The 17845-nt window shown below is 44.2% G+C and overlaps 1 protein-coding gene across 6 annotated transcripts in view; it reads right to left on the bottom strand.

The window, feature by feature from the left end:
• The window catches only part of FARP1 (FERM, ARH/RhoGEF and pleckstrin domain protein 1), a 321741-nt gene that overhangs the window by 293709 nt on the left and 10187 nt on the right, over nucleotides 1–17845 (bottom strand). The window contains exon 1 of one of the 6 annotated variants that reach the window (XM_074387520.1): nucleotides 14153–14440. The exons of 4 other annotated variants lie outside the window; for them this stretch is intronic. The gene's annotated coding sequence lies outside the window, so the exon portion shown is untranslated. Of the gene's footprint in view, nucleotides 1–11432; nucleotides 11629–14152; nucleotides 14441–17845 lie in introns of those variants that run through there. One more of the 6 variants, XM_074387519.1, reaches the window with a different exon arrangement.

The following is a 17845-nucleotide window of genomic DNA, read 5'->3' on the forward strand; positions in this document are numbered from 1 at the left end:
AGTAAGTTAGAAGACAACGGAGCAATGTCTTCAAAATTTCAAGCATAATCGTTTCCATTTTTCACTTCTGTGTGTAGTAAAATTATCAAGGAAATCTAAGCATGCCTTAAAGTTTTGGTGGTGGTGGCGGTGTTCTTTCAGAAGACGAGACAAGGTCTTGCCATGTTTCCCAGGCTGGTCTTGACCTCCTGGCCTCAAGCAATCCTCCCACCTCAGCCTTCCAAGGAGCTGGAATAACAAGCATGTACCATTGCACCCAGCATAGATACTTTTATATGTTAAAGATTCTAAAGAAATAGAGCTCCTTGTACCTTTCTGAAAAAGCTAGTAGTGTATGTGCTCTACCAAAACAATGCAATAAACCATGAAATGAGATGACACAGAATCGAGAAAAGAATGTGTGCCAAGAAAGGAGAAGAATAAAGGAGAGCCCCTGAATGATGGTTGTGAACTAGGCCTCGAGTACAGCCCATTCAGACTGAAGCTGAAGGATGGGGGTGCTACAGAAGGTGAAGCACCAGGAGAAAGGATGATGGGGGAACTGAATGGCTATATATGGCTTAGAGATAGTACAAATTAATTTAAAGACAACTGATAGGTCAGTTGTGGTTATTAGCAATGGATCCATGTAAAAAATCGCAAATTTTAAAAAATGAATTATCTCAACAACAATAAAAACACAGTTTTGGAAGAAAATCCTCATAGGGCATTATCTGGCTCTGCAGTGAACAAGTCCATACAGTCATAATAACATAACCACCAACAGAGTTAAACAAAGACTGCACTGCGAACCACACTGGGTGAGTGCAGTAGGGATTGACAGTTGATCCCTCTGCCCGCAGCAGGAAGTACGGCACACCTGAACATTTCAGCTACCTTTTTTTTTTTTTTTTTTTTTTTTTTTTTTTTTGAGATGGAGTCTCACACTGTTGCCTGGGCTGGAGTACTTTAGATCCATATCGGCTCACTGCAACCTCCGCCGCCTGAGTTCAAGCGATTCTCCTGCCCCAGCCTCCCAAGTACCTGGGATTACAAGTGCCCACCACCATGCCCAGTTAATTTTTTGCATTTTCAGTAGAGACAGGGTTTCACTATGTTGGCCAGGCTGGTCTCAAACTCCTGACCTCGTGATCCACCTACCTCAGCCTCCCAAAGTGCTGGGATTATAGGCGTGAGCCACCGCACCCAGCCTCAACTACTTCTTAAACAGCCTCTCAGCTCATGATCCTGTTTGCTGGTCTTCTATCAAGCCCTCAAGGTCTCAAAGCATTTATCACCCCCCACAGTTTGGGAAGAGCTCCACCAGAATGAAGGGGAGAAAACAGAAATCAGAAGACAAGCTCCAGGAAACAGATTTCAGGAAAGAGACGTAAAAGGGGTGATCAGGGTCATGGAGAGATCCCTGAAGCTGTCCACGACACAGATCCTACATCAGGTAATAGAGGCAAGGGAAACCTCCCCCTCCAAAGGATACAGTAGGGGGAGACCCTAGGACACTGACCAGGCCAGAGAGAAACCTGGTCCGTCTGAAGACTTCTGGATAAGGGTCTCTCAAGGATGAAACAGGATATCTAATCATCTGATTAATTTGAACAGACTAAAAGGAGATTTAGACAACCGGTGAGAGTTTCAGAATTAATTAGATAAGGACGTGAAAGTGAAGCAAAGGAAAAACAAGATAACTATTAACTCCAGGGAAAACAAAACTGGACAACTAAGGAAAATTAGTTGTGGTATATACATCAGCCACAAAGCTCATGAATGCAGTTCAGCTGTCGGTAATCAGAGCAGAGTCTCTTACAACTGCATGGCACCAAATCTAATCTATTGGAAGGCTCTTTATTCTTGTATAGTGTGCATCATTACTACTGATTATTATTAGAAAGATAAAATTAGATCCCAGTATTACACAAGTCAATGTAGATTTTTTTAAACAAACCATAAAGTTCTGGAAGAAAATATAAGATTTTTAAAAACTGACTGCAGCCAGGCGTGGTGGCTCATGCCTATAACCCCAGCACTTTGGGAGACTGAGGTGGGTATATCGCTTGAGGTCAGGAGTTCGAGACCAGCCCGGCCAACATGGTGAAACCCTGTCTCCACTAAAAATATGAACATCAGTCAGATGTGGTGGTGGATACCTATAATCCCAGCTACTTGGGAAACTGAGGCAGGAGAATACCTTGAACCTGGGAGAGGGCTGCAGTGAGCCAAGATCACGCCACTGCACTCCAGCCCAGGTGACAGAATGAGACTCTGTTTCAGAAAAAAAAAAAAAAAAAAAAAAAAAAAACGGTAAAACTGTTCTCAAATTGCAGATCTCTCTAAGCATGACCTAAATGCTAGAGGCCCTGGGCGGGGTAGAAAAAACAAATAAAAAAATGCAAAGCCAAAGCAAACTACAATGTAGGAAAAAGTACTTGAATTACATATTAGAAAGGGCTGATTTTCTCCCTATACAAAGGAACTCCTATAAATCAAGAATTCTCCACATATAAAGGAAGTCCTATAAATCGGTAAGAAAAATATTTGCAACCTTATGGAAAACTGGGTAAGGGACAGGAACAGGAGAAGGATGGTCAAGAAAATACAAATGGCTTGTCAACTTGTCAACACGTGAAAATGTATTCAACCACAATGAGTAGTAAGAAAAGTGCAAAATGACAATTAAGAAAAACTGGGCCAGGCATGGTGGCACATGACTGTAATCCCAGAACTTTGGGAGGCCGAGGCAGGCGGATTGCCTGAGCCCAGGAGTTCACGGTAAGCCTGGGCAACATACCAAAACCCAATTTCTACTAAAAATACAAAAAAAATCAGACGGGCAGCTTCTCAGGAAGCTGAGGTGGGATTGTCCCTTGAACCCAAGGAGGTCAAGGCTGCAGTGAACCATGATCACGACAGTGCACTCCAGCCAGAGTGACAATGCGAGACCCTGCCTCAGGAAAAAAAAAAAAAAAAAAAAAGAAGACAAGAAAAATTGGCATCACACTGACAGATTAGGACAGGTGAAAATATATGCCATCACTGTGGGTTTCAGGCTTGGGAGAAATGGCCCAAGCACAGTAATTAAGAGCCAACAGCAGATCCAGACTGCGTGGGTTCAGATCTTTGCTCTACTACTTACTGGTGGCAAACCTTGGGCAAGTCACTTAATCACTCCTCTCTCAGTTTCTTCATCAGCAAAACTGTGATAATAATGCCTCTCCCTTACAGGTAGCTTTGGGAATTAAACAGTATTTGTAAAACATTTTATATAGTTTCAAGCACAAAGTAAGCACTATGTACAAGTTCATAAACGAATGAACAGTTATAAAGTTGTAAACCATGAAGGGCAATATGGCATTATCTATGTATATTAAAAACAAATACACCCTTTGACCACTGATCCTACTGCTAGGATTCTATACTTGAGGTATCAACGATCTTCAGAGCAGCATCGTTTAGACCAGCAAAATATTCAGAAGAACCTAGATGTCTATCAATAGGGAAAATTGTACAGATTATTTAATGGTACCCCTCTGTTTATACGCCAATAAAAAGAATGAGGCCGATCTCTATGTACTAATATGAAACCATCTTCAGAGTCCACTAAACTGAAGAGAACAGGCACAACACTGTATTTAGGGTATGCCACCATTTATGTTAAATGTCTACGCATAAAATACTTCTGGGCCCAGCCAGGTGGCTCACGCCTATAATCCCAGCACTTTGGGAGGCAGAGGCAGGCAGATCACCTGAGGTCAGGAGTTCGAGATCAGCCTGGCCAACATGGCAAAACCCCATCTCTACTAAAAATACCAAAGAATTAGCCAGGTGTGGTGGTGATATGCGTCTGTAATTCCAGCTACTTGGGAGGCTGAGGCAGGAGAACTGCTTGAACCTGGGAGGCAGAGGTTTCGGTGCACCAAGTTCATGACTGCACTCCAGCCTGGGTGTTAAAACAAAAACAAAAACAAAAACAAAAACAAACTTCTGAAAGGGTTTTTTTTTTAATGATGAGAGATTATCATATTAAGGTCTTACTAGGCTTGCTTTAATGGGAAATAATTACTAATGCTGCTAAAAGTGTTGGGGAAAGCCTATTTTCTTAAATAAACTTTCCACTGTAACTTTACTTTCATTATTTGTTTAACAAACTTTTTCCCACAGCCTTCTGTTAAAACAAACTTCAGACTGACAAAGGTCAAACTGTCCTGAACTCTGAATCAGTGGGGTTTAAAAATCAAGGCATGTCCATCTCTGGGCACAGAAGAGCACTCACAATACCTATTACTTCAACAGTTACAATCTGCCTTGAAACACTGATGGCTCTCCTCAAAAACTGTTTCATTTCCTTTACTATCAGCATAATATGCCAAGTTACAGTATGATTTTAAATTACTTAAAGGATAAAGAAAAATGAGACCAACAAAGCACTCATCACATCATTCACCCTGGACAATTTTTTTTTTTTTTTTTTGAGACAGAGTCTTGCTCTGTTACCCAGGCCGGGGTGCAGTGGTACAATCTTGGCTCACTGCAATGTCCACTTCCTGGGTTCAAGCGATTCTCCTGACTCAGCCTCCAGAGTAGCTGGGATTACAGGTACCCGCCACCACGCTCAGCTAATTTGTGAGCTGACAGGATTTCACCATGTTGACCAGGCTGGTCTCAAACTCCTGACCTAAAGTGAGCACCCGCCTTGGCCTTAGAAAGCGCTGGGAATTACAGGTGTGAGCCACTGAGGCCAACCCACTTTTGACAATTCTAACTGACAAACCTCTCAACTTGCCAGACCACGGCTCTGTTTTGGAGATGTTACCCTCTCACACATATTTTACACATTAGATGGCGGAGGAAGGAGCCAGAACAACAATGAAAAACGCCATGTAATTCCTTAAACAATTAAGAATATCAGCTTGTTTTGTATTAAACCAAAACCCAAGTTCTCTGAAAGTCGCCTCTCATTGGGTTCACAGCAGGAGGTAAAAATGCATACAAATGAAGGCCACAGATGTGTTGCTTTGCTGTTTAATCAAATACAAATCAAAAGAATCTTATGCCAAGGGATTCAATTAGAAAGAATTAAAAGACTTGAGCACAAACCCGACAAGAGCAACCCAGACCCTCCGACTCTTTCAGACTAGAATTAAAACGTCCTTTCCCACATTCTCAAAACAGGAGTCCCTGAAATGCTGCCCTGTAGATGTGAGGTAAACAGTCCAGATGTTCCGTCACCCGCCATATGGTGGAAACAAACACCACACCCCCAAAACGGACCTTGGTGGCCCGTAAATCAACAAATACAAATGGAGGCAAATTATCCATATGCCAATTTCCTGGAACTTTCTGTCCTGTGTTTCCTGTACAATCTTAGATGCTTTTAGGTAAACTGTTCATTAAAAGCAAGGCATTCGCAGGAGTTAATGCCAAAAGGATTATTCGTGGAGGTACAGTCAAGCAATCCGGCAATTAGAATTAAGCTAAAGAAGGATAATCATGAAGTGTTTAGAAAAGGTCATGCTGGCCGGGCACGGTGGCTCATGCTTATAATCCCAGCACTTTGGGAGGCCAAGGCTGGTGGATCACCGGAGGTCAGGAGTTTGAGACCAGCCTGGCCAATGTGGTGAAACCACATCTCTACTAAAAATTCAAAAATTAGCCAGGCATGGTGGCAGGCACCTGTAATCACAGCCACTCGGGAGGCTAAGGCAGGAGAATTGCTTGAACCCAGGAGGTGGAGGCTGCAGTGAACCAAGATCACACCATTACACTCCAGCCTGAGCGACAAGAGCAAAACTCCGTCTCAGAAAGACAGACAGACAGACAGACAGAAAGAAATAAAGAAGGAAAGAAAGAAAAAGTCATGCTTAGTTTAATGTATAAACCACTAATCTATGGTATCATACTACCAAGTAAGTTATTTTTGATTACCTGAATCTGGGAGGCAGGTGTTGCAGTGAACCTAGATCATGCCACTGCACTCCAGCTTGGGTGACATAGTGAGATCCCCTCTCAGAAAAAACCCACAAACAAATAAGTATTTTTTTTTCCTAATTGGGTGATTGGGATTTGAAGTGGGGGTGGATTTTTGGTTTTTTACTCTTCAACTTTTAAGTTCAGGCTACATGTGCGGGTTTGTTAATATAGGTAAACTTACGTCGCAGGGGTTTGTTGTACAGACTATGTCGTCATCCAGGTACTAAGCCTAGCACCCAACAGTTATTTTTTCTGATCCTCTCCCTCCTGCCACCCTCCATCTCAAGTGGGGCCCAGTGTGTGTTGTTCCCCTCTGTGTGTCCATGAGTTCCCATCGTTTAGCCCCCACTTATAAGTGACAACATGCAGCATTTGCTTTTCTGTTCCTGTGTTACTTTGCTAAGGATGATGCTTTCCAGCTCCATCCAAGTCCCTGCAAAGACCATGATTTTGTTCTTTTTTCATGGTTACATAGTGTTCCATGGTATATATGTACCCCATTTTCTTTCTTTTTTTTTTTTTTTCAGACAGAGTTTCACGCTTCTTGCCCAGACTGGAGTGTAATGGTACAATCTCAGCTCACCGCAACCTCTGCCTCCCGGGTTCAAGCGATTCTCCTGCTCAGCCTCCCAAGTAGCTGAGATTATAGGCATCCACCATCACACCCAACTAAGTTTGTATTTTTAGTAGAGACAGGGTTTCCCCATGTTGGTCAGGCTGGTCTCGAATTCCCGACCTCAGGTGATCCGCCCACTTCGGCCTCCCAAAGTGCTGAGATTACAGGTATGAGCCACTGCGCCCGGCCATATACCAAGTTTTCTTTATCCAATCTGTCATTGGTGGGAATTTAGACTGCTTCCATGTGTTTGCTATTGTGAATACTGCTGCAATGAACATTCACGTGCATATGTCCTTATGGTACAATGATTTATATTTTGGGGCGATTTATACCCAATAATGAGATTGCTCAGTTGAATGGCAGTTCTGTATTTTGCTCTCTGAGGAATCGCTACACTGCTTTCCACAACGATTGAACTGATTCACACTCTCACCAACAGTATATAAGCGTTCCCTATTCTCCGCAACCTCGCCAGCAACCTAGGTGGGTATTTGTTTTTAAGATCTTGTAGCTCCTGACTTGCAAGGCGCCTCAGTCATTCCTAGAACATTGTTAGAGCACTTCTAACTTCACCAGAGGCCAACAAGCCTGGACATGAGAAGACAGAAACAATCTAGAAGTCAAAGGATGGGTAAAGCAGAAAAACGGTGTCTGAAGACTAAGACCATATAAATTCAAGGCTTTTATAGACCATGGGGGCCAAACAGCTGGTGAGGTCAGCCCACGTTTGACAGGTTCAAGGTATGTTTATCCAGAAACCCCAAGAGGGATTTCTTCAACAAAGATTTAATGAACAGCTACTAGGCCATGCCTTGAGCTAGGAATAGCTGCACAGATGGAACAAAATAAGCCAAAACTGTTGGTATACAAAGAAAAGGTTCTCCTCTGCACATCACTCAGAAGGCAGACCTCGTCAGTTCCCACCTACCCACCACCCTGGCAATCCGTCCTATGCCACTTTGAAACCCCACACTTGTAGGCAGGCATGGCAAACAGGAGTATTAATGGGTTCATCTCACTTAGGTGATTCCCCTGACACCTAAGACTTTTTTGGAAACATTCCCGCTACATTTCTATTTTCGAACCCATGAAGAACACTTTTAATAGAAAGTGAATCCCAAACCCCGTCCCCCAAGGACCAGTGAGAAAAAAGGCAAATGATACAAGAGACAGGAAGAGACAGGCACAGTGGCTGGCCAGTAATCCAGCACTTTGGGAGGCTAAGAGGAGAGGATTGCTTGGGGTCATTTTGAGACCTGCCTGGGGAAGACAGCAAGACCCCCCATCTCTACAAAGAAAATTCCAAAAATTGGCCAGAAGTGGCAGCCTACACCTGTAGTCCCAGCTGCCTGGGAGGCTGAGGTGGGATGATAGCTTGGGCCTTGGTGGTTGAGGCTGCAATGAGCTATGATCAAACCACTGCACCCCAGCTCTGGGAACAGAATGAGGCCCTGCCTCAGAAAAAAAAAGGGAGAAAGAAAGAAGATAAGAATGAGGGAGGGAGGGAGCGAGGGAGGAAAGAAAGAAAAAGAAGAGAAGGTAGAGACTTCGTAGTCCCTAAAGCCTTCGGTACACATTCTGGGAAATCATCACATAATAAATATACAAGGACTTAAAGGACATCTGCGAACCCCCTTCCCATGTGAACTCAGCCACATTCCTCAGAGAAAGGTCAACAGGAAATGACCTCAAGAGACCTCTGACCTCAATCATGTTCACTTAAAAATTACTGAAGTGGCCAGGCGCGGTGGCTCATGCCTGTAATCCCAGCACTTTGGGAGGCTGAGGTGGACAGATCACGAGGTCAGGAGTTCGAGACCAACCTGACCAACATGGTGAAACCTCATCTCTGCTAAAAATACAAAAATTAGCCATGCGTACTGGCATGTGCCGTGTGCCATCTGCCTGGAATCCCAGCTACTCAGGAGGCTGAGGCAGGAGAATCGCTTGAACCTGGGAGGCAGAGGTTGCAGTGAGCAGAGATCGCACCATTGCAGTCCAGCCTGGGCAATAAGAACAAAACTCCATCTCAAAAAAAAAAAAAAAGATTACTGAGGCAAGATAACGGAGGGGAAAGAAATTCACAAAACATATATATAATATATATTACCAACATGAAAAAAATAGAGCATTCTTTAAAATGTAAAAATTAAGGAAATTGTGGGATGTTGATAGTAGGGAAGGTTTGAAGGGAGGGCACAGGGGAATTCTAGCTTCCACTCCATTTTGCTGAGAACCTAAAACTGCTATAAATAATAAAGTCCATTTTTTAAAACTTAAGGAAAGAAAACAAGACAAATATAAGCCAGGTACAATGACTCACTCCTGTACTCCCAGCACTTTGGGAGGCCACGTCGGGTGGATCATCTGAGGTCAGGAGTTCGAGATCAGCCTGGCCAACGTGGCAAAAATCTGCCTCTACTAAAAATATCAAAAAAAAAAACCAAAAAAAAAAACAACACTAGCCAGGTGTGGTGGTATGCACCTATAATCCCAGCTACTCAGGAGGCTGAGGCAGGAGGATCGCTTGAACCCAGGAGGTGGAGGTTACAGTAAGCCAAGATTACGCCATTGCGCTCCAGCCTAGGCTACAGTGCAAGACTCAAAATTTAAAAAAAATACATATATATATGGCAAATATGACAAAAGCAATCTGTGTGTGCTGGAGTGGTAATTGTTAACAACAGGTATCTGCATGTATGTATTCTGCCTGACTACTTTTCTTCACTTTCAATGTTTCTACAATGACCCTATTTATTTTCGAAATTAACAAAAAGAAGAAAAAAAGCTTTTGAAGAAACGAGATTATTTTTAATTTTTTTTTAAAGCCTCAGTGAAACACAGCCTATTGCTACGTGAAATACATTAGGCTATCTTTACAATCTGTGGACAGCTGGTCTACCCAAGTCATCCTAGAGCAATGCAGGCAAAGGGGACAGCCACTGCCCAGCGCCAGGAAGGGGCCCAGGCCCCACCATCACGCCTACAGCACACACCTGCCAGAGCGCTGGCATATGCACTCAAAGGCGGCTTAACTTCTCAGCTCCTTTATGATGTGACTTCAATTTAAAAATAGAACTCCTTCTTCCCTCACCACCATTACCAAGCTCCAAACGAACGGTTTCCCGGGCACAGTGACTCTCACCAGCTTTCACTGGACCTGGGCTTTGGTTTCTCAAAGGTGAAATGTTGCAAGCAACCTCTGGTACCAACAACCGTGTATCAGACAGATCAGTACATTCAAAGGTGATGCTAAAGTACATCTTTAAGACCATGACTCACCTCCAAAAATGTCTTGAAGGAAACTACACCGTACTACAATGCCGAAAATGATGATGAAATCGTCTGGTAATTGACTGGATTTTCATCCTCCCACTCCACAAATGCTCACTACTTGGCACTAGCGTGAGGCCAGTGAGGAACTCACCTTGGGTGCAACGTTTAAGGGGGTGCCAGACACTCGATCATTTTAACATAGTCATGTGTAATGAATATGTTTTAAAATCATAAGTAGGCCAGGCATGGTGACTCATGCCTGTAATCCCAGCACTTTGGGAGGCCAAGGTGGGTGGATCACCTGAGGTCTGGAGTTCCAGGCCAGCCTGACCAACATGGAAAAACCCCATTTCTACTAAAAATACAAAATTAGCCAGGCATGGTGGCGCATGCCTGTAATCCCAGCTACTCAGGAGGCTGAGACAGGAGAATCGCTTGAACCCAGGAGGTGGAGGTTAGGGTGAGCCAGGATCGCACCATTGCACTCCAGCCTGGGCAACAAGAGCAAGACTCCATCTCAAAAAAAAAAAAAAAAAAAATCCACAATGAACAAAGCAATAAAATTTTCAATAAAGATTGGGTCTGACCCTGGTCTTGGGTACGTCCTGTTACCCTCATCTGGAATACTCAGGGACACCTGTATCACAAGAAGACCCCAAACTGTGCCTCCGAGAAGAATGTGTACTCTGGAAAAGCCTGATTTCAATTATTAGCTGTGTGACATTGGGCATAATACCATATAGTCTACGCCTCAGCTTCCTCTCCTGTCAAATGAATACCTTTCCTCACTGAAGGGTCAAGTGAAAAATCTTCGCAACACGCTGAGCACAGTGCCTAGCAGGATACCAGCACAAAACCGGCCACGGGAACAGCACCCCATCAAGTAGCACGATTCCGAGGACGGGCCAGAAAGCGTTTCCTACACGCTCTTTGCCATGCCAGTTCACACAGTAGACTTCCAAGCAATTTTCGAGAAATGGGTTTTGACAGATGACTGGGATTTCTCTGCCTTGAAGACAGACTTTTCTTATTCTTTCTCCTCAATTTTTAGAACTGATGAATCTTCCTGGCCCAAAATTATGCCAGGGAAAGCAAGGAACGGAGCTAGGGCAATGCCCCTCCTGCTAGCTCCTCCAGGTGAACAGGCGGGTGCGGCCACGAACAGCATGACACAGACAGAAGAGAAAACCATCTCTGCCCGCCTCAGAATTTTCTTTCCTAACAGTGAAGTATGCCATTTTTAAAATCGAAAGAATCAAACCACCAGACGGTCTCTTCGCCCCGGCAGTCCTGGCTAAATTACCTAGAATCCTGAGAAAAGCAACCGTTCCCTGTCCCTGGTCCCCTGCCAAACATTCTGGGCCTGACCGCAAAGGCACACTTTGGGGTTTATTTGTGTGACTTTGGAGTTACTATTCTACCTAGAGCCTGAGTTCATACTAATGCATTACTCTACCTCCAACCAAAGCATCCCACTCACCTGGACAGCCTTCAACTTCTGAACTACAAATACACTCCTTGGAATAACCATCTCCCCCAGAGGACCACCTCTCACTCAAGTGTCATGCACACCTACCTTCCTTTGGTATGTGCCTGTGACACACTGGAATAAGAAAATGACCTGGGAGAAAATGGTTTCAGTAGTAGGGCGGGGACAGAGCTGCAATGCCTGTTCTGTAGCCAAAGTATGTCTCCCGTGACTATTTACACGTGTGGCAGGCTTAGCTTAATCCACAGGGGAAAAAAACTTCAGGTTTTCCTTTCCATGCACTCTGAAAAAAAAAAAAAGTTTACTCTTCTCCTTGTAAGTAACATGGCTTGGTAATTACAAAAGCAATAAAAATTCATGGGAACAATACAGAAAAGTTCAAAGTGGAAAATAAAAACCACCTCCATTAATCTCATGCAAAGAAAACCGTAAGTAACAGCCTTTTCTCAGCACATGTACGTATACGTCATGCATAGAATTTTAAGCAAACATCATCATCTTAGCCGCAAATTAACAGTGTTATCACAAAAGAAGTGCTAAGTGACTCCCCCGCCAGCCACAGGAGGGTCAAGGAAGAGCAGTAATTCAGAACCTCATCCTGCAGAAGGCCAAGGGAGGCTACATGTTACAAACAAATGTCCAGAAATGATGTGTGATAAAGTTTACTGCTTAAGAAAATTCATCTTCAACAACTATTTATTGAGCACCTACTATATTCCTGGCACTTTGCCAGGCATCAGGAATGCAGATGTGTAAAATACTTAGGTAGAAGTTGTTCTAAGTGAGGAAAAACTTCCTGAGCTTCTACCCCTGCTCTGCCAATTATAAGCTGTGTGACCTTAGGCAACACACTTAACCTCTCTGAGCCTCCACTTCCCTCTTATGTATCAGGGTGGTTGGGCTGTTAGATCTCAGCCTAGGACTTCAAATGTGCAATCAATGTTAGTGCTCACATGAGCAAAGTAAGTGGAGAAGTGAGTAAACACGCCAGTAAAAGCACGGAGGGTCCAAGGTGGCACCCAGGAGGAGATGTTAGCCTCAGGGAAGGCTTCTGGAAGGAGGTAGGCAGGGACTGGGTGAATGTCAGAGCAGAGAGGGACTTGGTGGAAGGCCGGGGCAGTGGCAGATGGGAAGATGTGACAGAGAAAGGCTGTGGCTTGTCGTCAGAGGTCACCTAGACAGCATGGGAGAGGGGGACTGACGAGGGAAAGGGCAAGTACAGGAGGCTGGGAAAGAAAATGGGGCAAAAACACCAGGTTTCTTCCAGCCACACTCATCAATTCCAGCAAAACAGTAACATGATCCCACACAATGAGCACTTCAAAACCAAAACTTTTCTTGACTACTCCAGTCAATTCAAAGGGTGCTGATGCATGCATTCCAAAACGACTTTCCCAAGTGAGCATTCTCTAAAACCTCTATAAAGCCACGGTGCAGTGCGGTGGCCCTCCACGTCCACTCTGCAGACGTGCTAAACTCATCAATAATGTCTTTCGACCTCCTTCCAGCACAGCCCAGCAGACCTCAAATTACATACTTCTTATTTGGGGGTATTATTGAAGACTAGATGAGGAATTTCATTTTTGCTAATTCAGGGACTGACTTTCCCCTTTCAGGAAAGGAAAACATAAATAAAAACATATATAGATTCTAGGCCTGGTACGGTAGCTCATGCCTGTAATCCCAGCACTTTGGGATGCTATGGCAGGACTGAGCCCAGGAGTTCGAGATCAGCCCGGGCAACACAGCAAAACACTGTCTCTTCAAAAAAAATTTTTAATTTTAATTTAAAAAACCCAGATTCTAATGGCGACCAGGTACAGTGGCTTACCCTAGCACTTTGGGAAGCTGAGGCAGGAGGATTGCTTGATGCCAGGCATTCAAGACCAGCCTGTGCAACATAGCAAGGCTCCATCTCTATACAAAATTTAAACATCAGCCAGGCACAGTGGCTCACACCTGTAATCCCACAACTTTGGAAAGCTAAGGTAGGAAGATCATTTGAGCCAGGAGTTCAAGGCTGCAATGAGCTATGATTGCACCACTGCGCTCCAGCCTGGGTGACAGTGTAAGAACTTATGTCTGAAAATAAATAAATAAAGTGAAAGGAGCTGCGTGACTAAGACTTTTGCGAAAAAAGAATGTTAATGTGTTTACCTTTGTTTACATGCTTACACACAGTTCAGATTCAAAGCTTCATAGTTTAATAATACAAATAACAGCTACCATGTCTTAAGTCTTTTATAAATTGCCAAAGTATATTTTCATATATTATCTTTCATTCTCAAAAGAAATTCCAAATGGCTAAAATTCCAAATCTTAAAAAACAGTGATCACAGAGACTTTTATAAAAAGCTATTTAGGCCAGGCACGGTGGCTCAAGCCTGTAATCCCAGCACTCTGGGAGGCCGAGGCAGGTGGATCACGAGGTCAAGAGATCGAGACCATCCTGGCCAACATGGTGAAACCCCATCTCTACTAAAAATACAAAAAATTAGCTGGGCATGGTGGTGCGTGCCTGTAATCCCAGCTACTCAGGAGGCTGAGGCAGGAGAATTGCCTGAACCCAGGAGGCGGAGGTTGCAGTGAGCAGAGATCACACCATTGCACTCCAGCCTGGGTAACAAGAACGAAACTCCATCAAAAAAAAAAAAAAAAAGCTATTTAGAATCCATGATTTGCATCTTAACGGGCATTATTCAGAAGGTTTTTTTTTTTTAATATGAGAGGAAACGGATTCAAATGAAATGACTTGCTCTAGATCACACAACTCTTGAGTAGCAGAAGCGGGATTTGAACACAGCTACCTCAGGGTCCCGTAGTAGCCAGCTTCCAAGATAGCACTCGATGATTCTTGCCTCCTGGCATCCACACTGGTGCATAACTGCCTCCCACTGAGTCATGGCTGGCAGTAAGCCCGAGGATACTGTGGAAGTGACAGTGTGTAACTTCCACGGTTGGAAGTTCACAGCCACAGCAGGTCCGAGTGCAGTGGCTCACCCCTGTAATCCCAGCAGTTTAGGGGGCCGAAGTGGACAACTGCTTGAGCTCAGGAATTCGAGACCAGCCTGGGCAACATTGTGAGACCCCCGTCTCTACAAAAAAAATACAAAAATTAGCCAGGTGTGGTGATGCGTACCTGTAGTCTCAGCTACTTGGGAGACAAGTGGGAGGATCGTTTGAGCCTGGGAGGTGGAGGTTGCAATGAGCTGAGATCACACCACTGTACTCCAGCCTGGGTGACAGAGTGAGACCCAGTCTCAAAAAAGAAAAAGTTAAATTAAATTAAAATGTAAGAAAACCACCAGTAGTTTCCCCTCGTTTCCTCATGGAGCACTCACTCTGGGAGAAGCCAGCCACCATGCAAGGTACTCAAGCACCCTGCCTCAGGAGCTTATCCGGCTCCTGGGTAGCAGATCCCAGGATCCCAGCTGACTTTTTAAAAAAATAGAGATGGAGTCTTGCTATGTTGCCAAGGCTGAGAACTCCTGGGCTCAAGTGACCCTCTCTCCCCTCAGCCTCCTGAGTACCTGAGACTACGGGTGTGTGCCATCATGCCCAGCTTCCAGCTGACATCTTTATCGCAGACATCCAAGCCAGAACTGTTCATTGAAGCCATTCCCAAAGTCCTAACCCACAAGAACTGCAAAAGGTAATCCGTATTCACCACTGTTTCAAGCCGCTCAACTCTGGGGGTAACGTGTCATGCAGGGACAGATAACAGAGCGTGCCCAGAAGCCTGCACTCCTTTCTCCGCCTCCACGGTGCCTTGTAGTTACTTCTGTAATTTTACTTTTGAATGATTATCCCTTTATATTCACATAGAGAATGAACAAAGTAGCTACTGGAATTAAACCCACACGCCCCACCAAGTCTCTTGAGATAAGCATTACAGGGCTGACATCTTATTTATTTACTTCATGCTGGCACTGTTCCACTCTGGGGCTCAGATTTTAGACCCAAATTCCTCTTTCCAATCTACTCCTTCAAAACGCAGACAGCCAGCAAAGCTTCTCTGGTCTTTTTCTGCCAGACAGTCCAGGAAATTGTTTAGTCACATCTTCAGGTCAGCCCTTCTTAAAGATGTTTTTCTCCGTATTTTTTTTTTTGTAGTTAAAAAAATATAAAACCATGATGAGCTACCACTACACACCTATTAAAATGGCCAAGATAAAGCTGGGTGCGGTGGCTCAAGCCTGTAATCCCAGCACTTTGGGAGGCTGAGGCGGGTGGATCACGAGGTCGAGAGATCGAGACCATCCTGGTCAACACGGTGAAACCCCGTCTCTACTAAAAATCTAAAAAATTAGCTGGGCATGGTGGCGCGTGCCTGTAATTCCAGCTACTCAGGAGGCTGAGGCAGGAGAATTGCCTGAACCCAGGAGGCGGAGGTTGCGGTGAGCCGAGATCGCGCCATTGCACTCCAGCCTGGGTAACAAGAGCGAAACTCTGTCTCAAAAAAAAAAAAAAAAAAAAAAAAAAATGGCCAAGATAAAAAATTCTGACAATATCAAGTGCCGGTAAGGATTTTCCTTCTAGCTATTTGACCACGAGAAATCAAACTGCATCCACATCAAAACCTGTATATGAGAGTTTATAGCAGCTCTATTCATAATTGCCCCAAACTGGACACAACTCGACTGTTCGTAGGTAAGTGAATGGGTAAACACACTGTGGTACGTCCACACGACTGACTACGAGACAGCAAAAGTGAGTGCGCTGTTGGAATCACAAAGACATTCGGCTGAATGAAAGCAGCCAGTCTCAAAAGGTTGCAAATGCTAAGATTCCATTTATAGGACATACTGGAAAAGACCAAACTGAAATTAGTGACAGAGCAAAGATGGGTGGTTAACAGGGGCTGGGGGTACAACACATGGGAATTTTCTGAGTTGACAGAAACGTCCCATATCCTGACTGTGGGGTTGGTTACACAAACCTATGCATTAAAACTCAAAGAAGGCTGGGCGTGGTGGCTCACACCTGTAATCCCAGCACTTTGGGAGGCCAAGGCAGGCAGATCACCTGAGGTCAGGAGTTGAAACCAGCCTGGTCAACAGGGTGAAAGCCCATCTCTACTAAAAATACAAAAATTAGCCAGGCGTGGTGGCGTACAACTGTAATCCCATCTACTCAGGAGGCTGAGGCAGGAGACTCATCCGAACCCAAGTGGCGGAGGTTGTAGTGAGCCAAGATTGCGCCACTGTACTCCAACCTTAGTAACAGAGTGAGAGTCCGTCTCAAAAATACATACCTACACACACACACACACACACACACACACACACACACACACACATATATATATTAAGGTTATTCTTAAATCACTTAACTTTCCTTCACAGATTCACTAACATGTTTGTCTCATTTAGAAAACCTCTGGTTTCCCATATCCTGATATTTGCAAACAGCTCACTCCACTTGCCTCCACCTTGGCCCCTGTTAGCACCTGATGTTAGAGAACCAAAAACTCCGATAAGATGACACAGGAGGACCACAAACCCCTGATGAGTAAGTTCCTCACTTCGTTCCTAACGATAGTAAATGTACAGATAGATGCTCTTCTAGATTAACTAAAATGGCCAGCCCTTCCATTAGAACCCAAAACTCCAGTCAGATGACAAAGGAGGATCACAAACCCCTGATGAGTAAGTTCCTCACAACGTTCCTAACAATAGTAAATGTGCGGATAGACGCTCTTCTAGATTTACAAAAATGGCCAGCCCTTCCATCATTTTTCTCTTGAAGAAATGAAGCAATACTCTCAATTATGTTCTGTAACTCAAACTCCCAAATGGTAGACTCCAAGCAGATGCCCTGCAAGGCAGCTTAAAAGGAGGTAAAATTCATGTAGACTCAGTTGAGTGATTTGTACACATTAGCAAACATCTAAAGAGACCATCTGGGCCGGGCGCGGTAGCTCAACCCTGTAATCCCAGCACTTTGGGAGGCCGAGGCGGGTGGATCACGAGGTCGACAGATCGAGACCACCCTGGTCAACATGGTGAAACCCCGTCTCTACTAAAAATACAAAAAAAATTAGCTGGGCATGGTGGCGCATGCCTGTAATCCCAGCTACTCAGGAGGCTGAGGCAGGAGAATTGCCTGAGCCCAGGAGGCGGAGGTTGCGGTGAGCCGAGATCGCGCCATTGCACTCCAGCCTGGGTAACAAGAGTGAAACTCCACCTAAAAAAAAAAAGAGACCATCTCTAAGAGTGATTGGACATGACTTTAAGTCACTTTCCACATAATTAACAGTAGAAACCAGTTTTCTCATAGATAATATTAAATGGCAGATGAAAGATAGTCCTTCCAATTAATACATCAGTCATGATGCTTTAATGGCAATAACCAAAAACTCCAACTCAAGTAAGATGAGAAAGTAAGTTCATGTACTATTTAGTATCCTAAACGACATTAGTATTTAGCATGCTAAACTTCAGGTGCAGACGATCTAAATGACTCAATGATGCATTTAGCGACTCTGGATATACTTTCAG

The sequence above is a fragment of the Saimiri boliviensis genome, chromosome 16, assembly GCF_048565385.1.
Source record: "Saimiri boliviensis isolate mSaiBol1 chromosome 16, mSaiBol1.pri, whole genome shotgun sequence".
NCBI classification, from domain to species: domain Eukaryota; kingdom Metazoa; phylum Chordata; class Mammalia; order Primates; family Cebidae; genus Saimiri; species Saimiri boliviensis.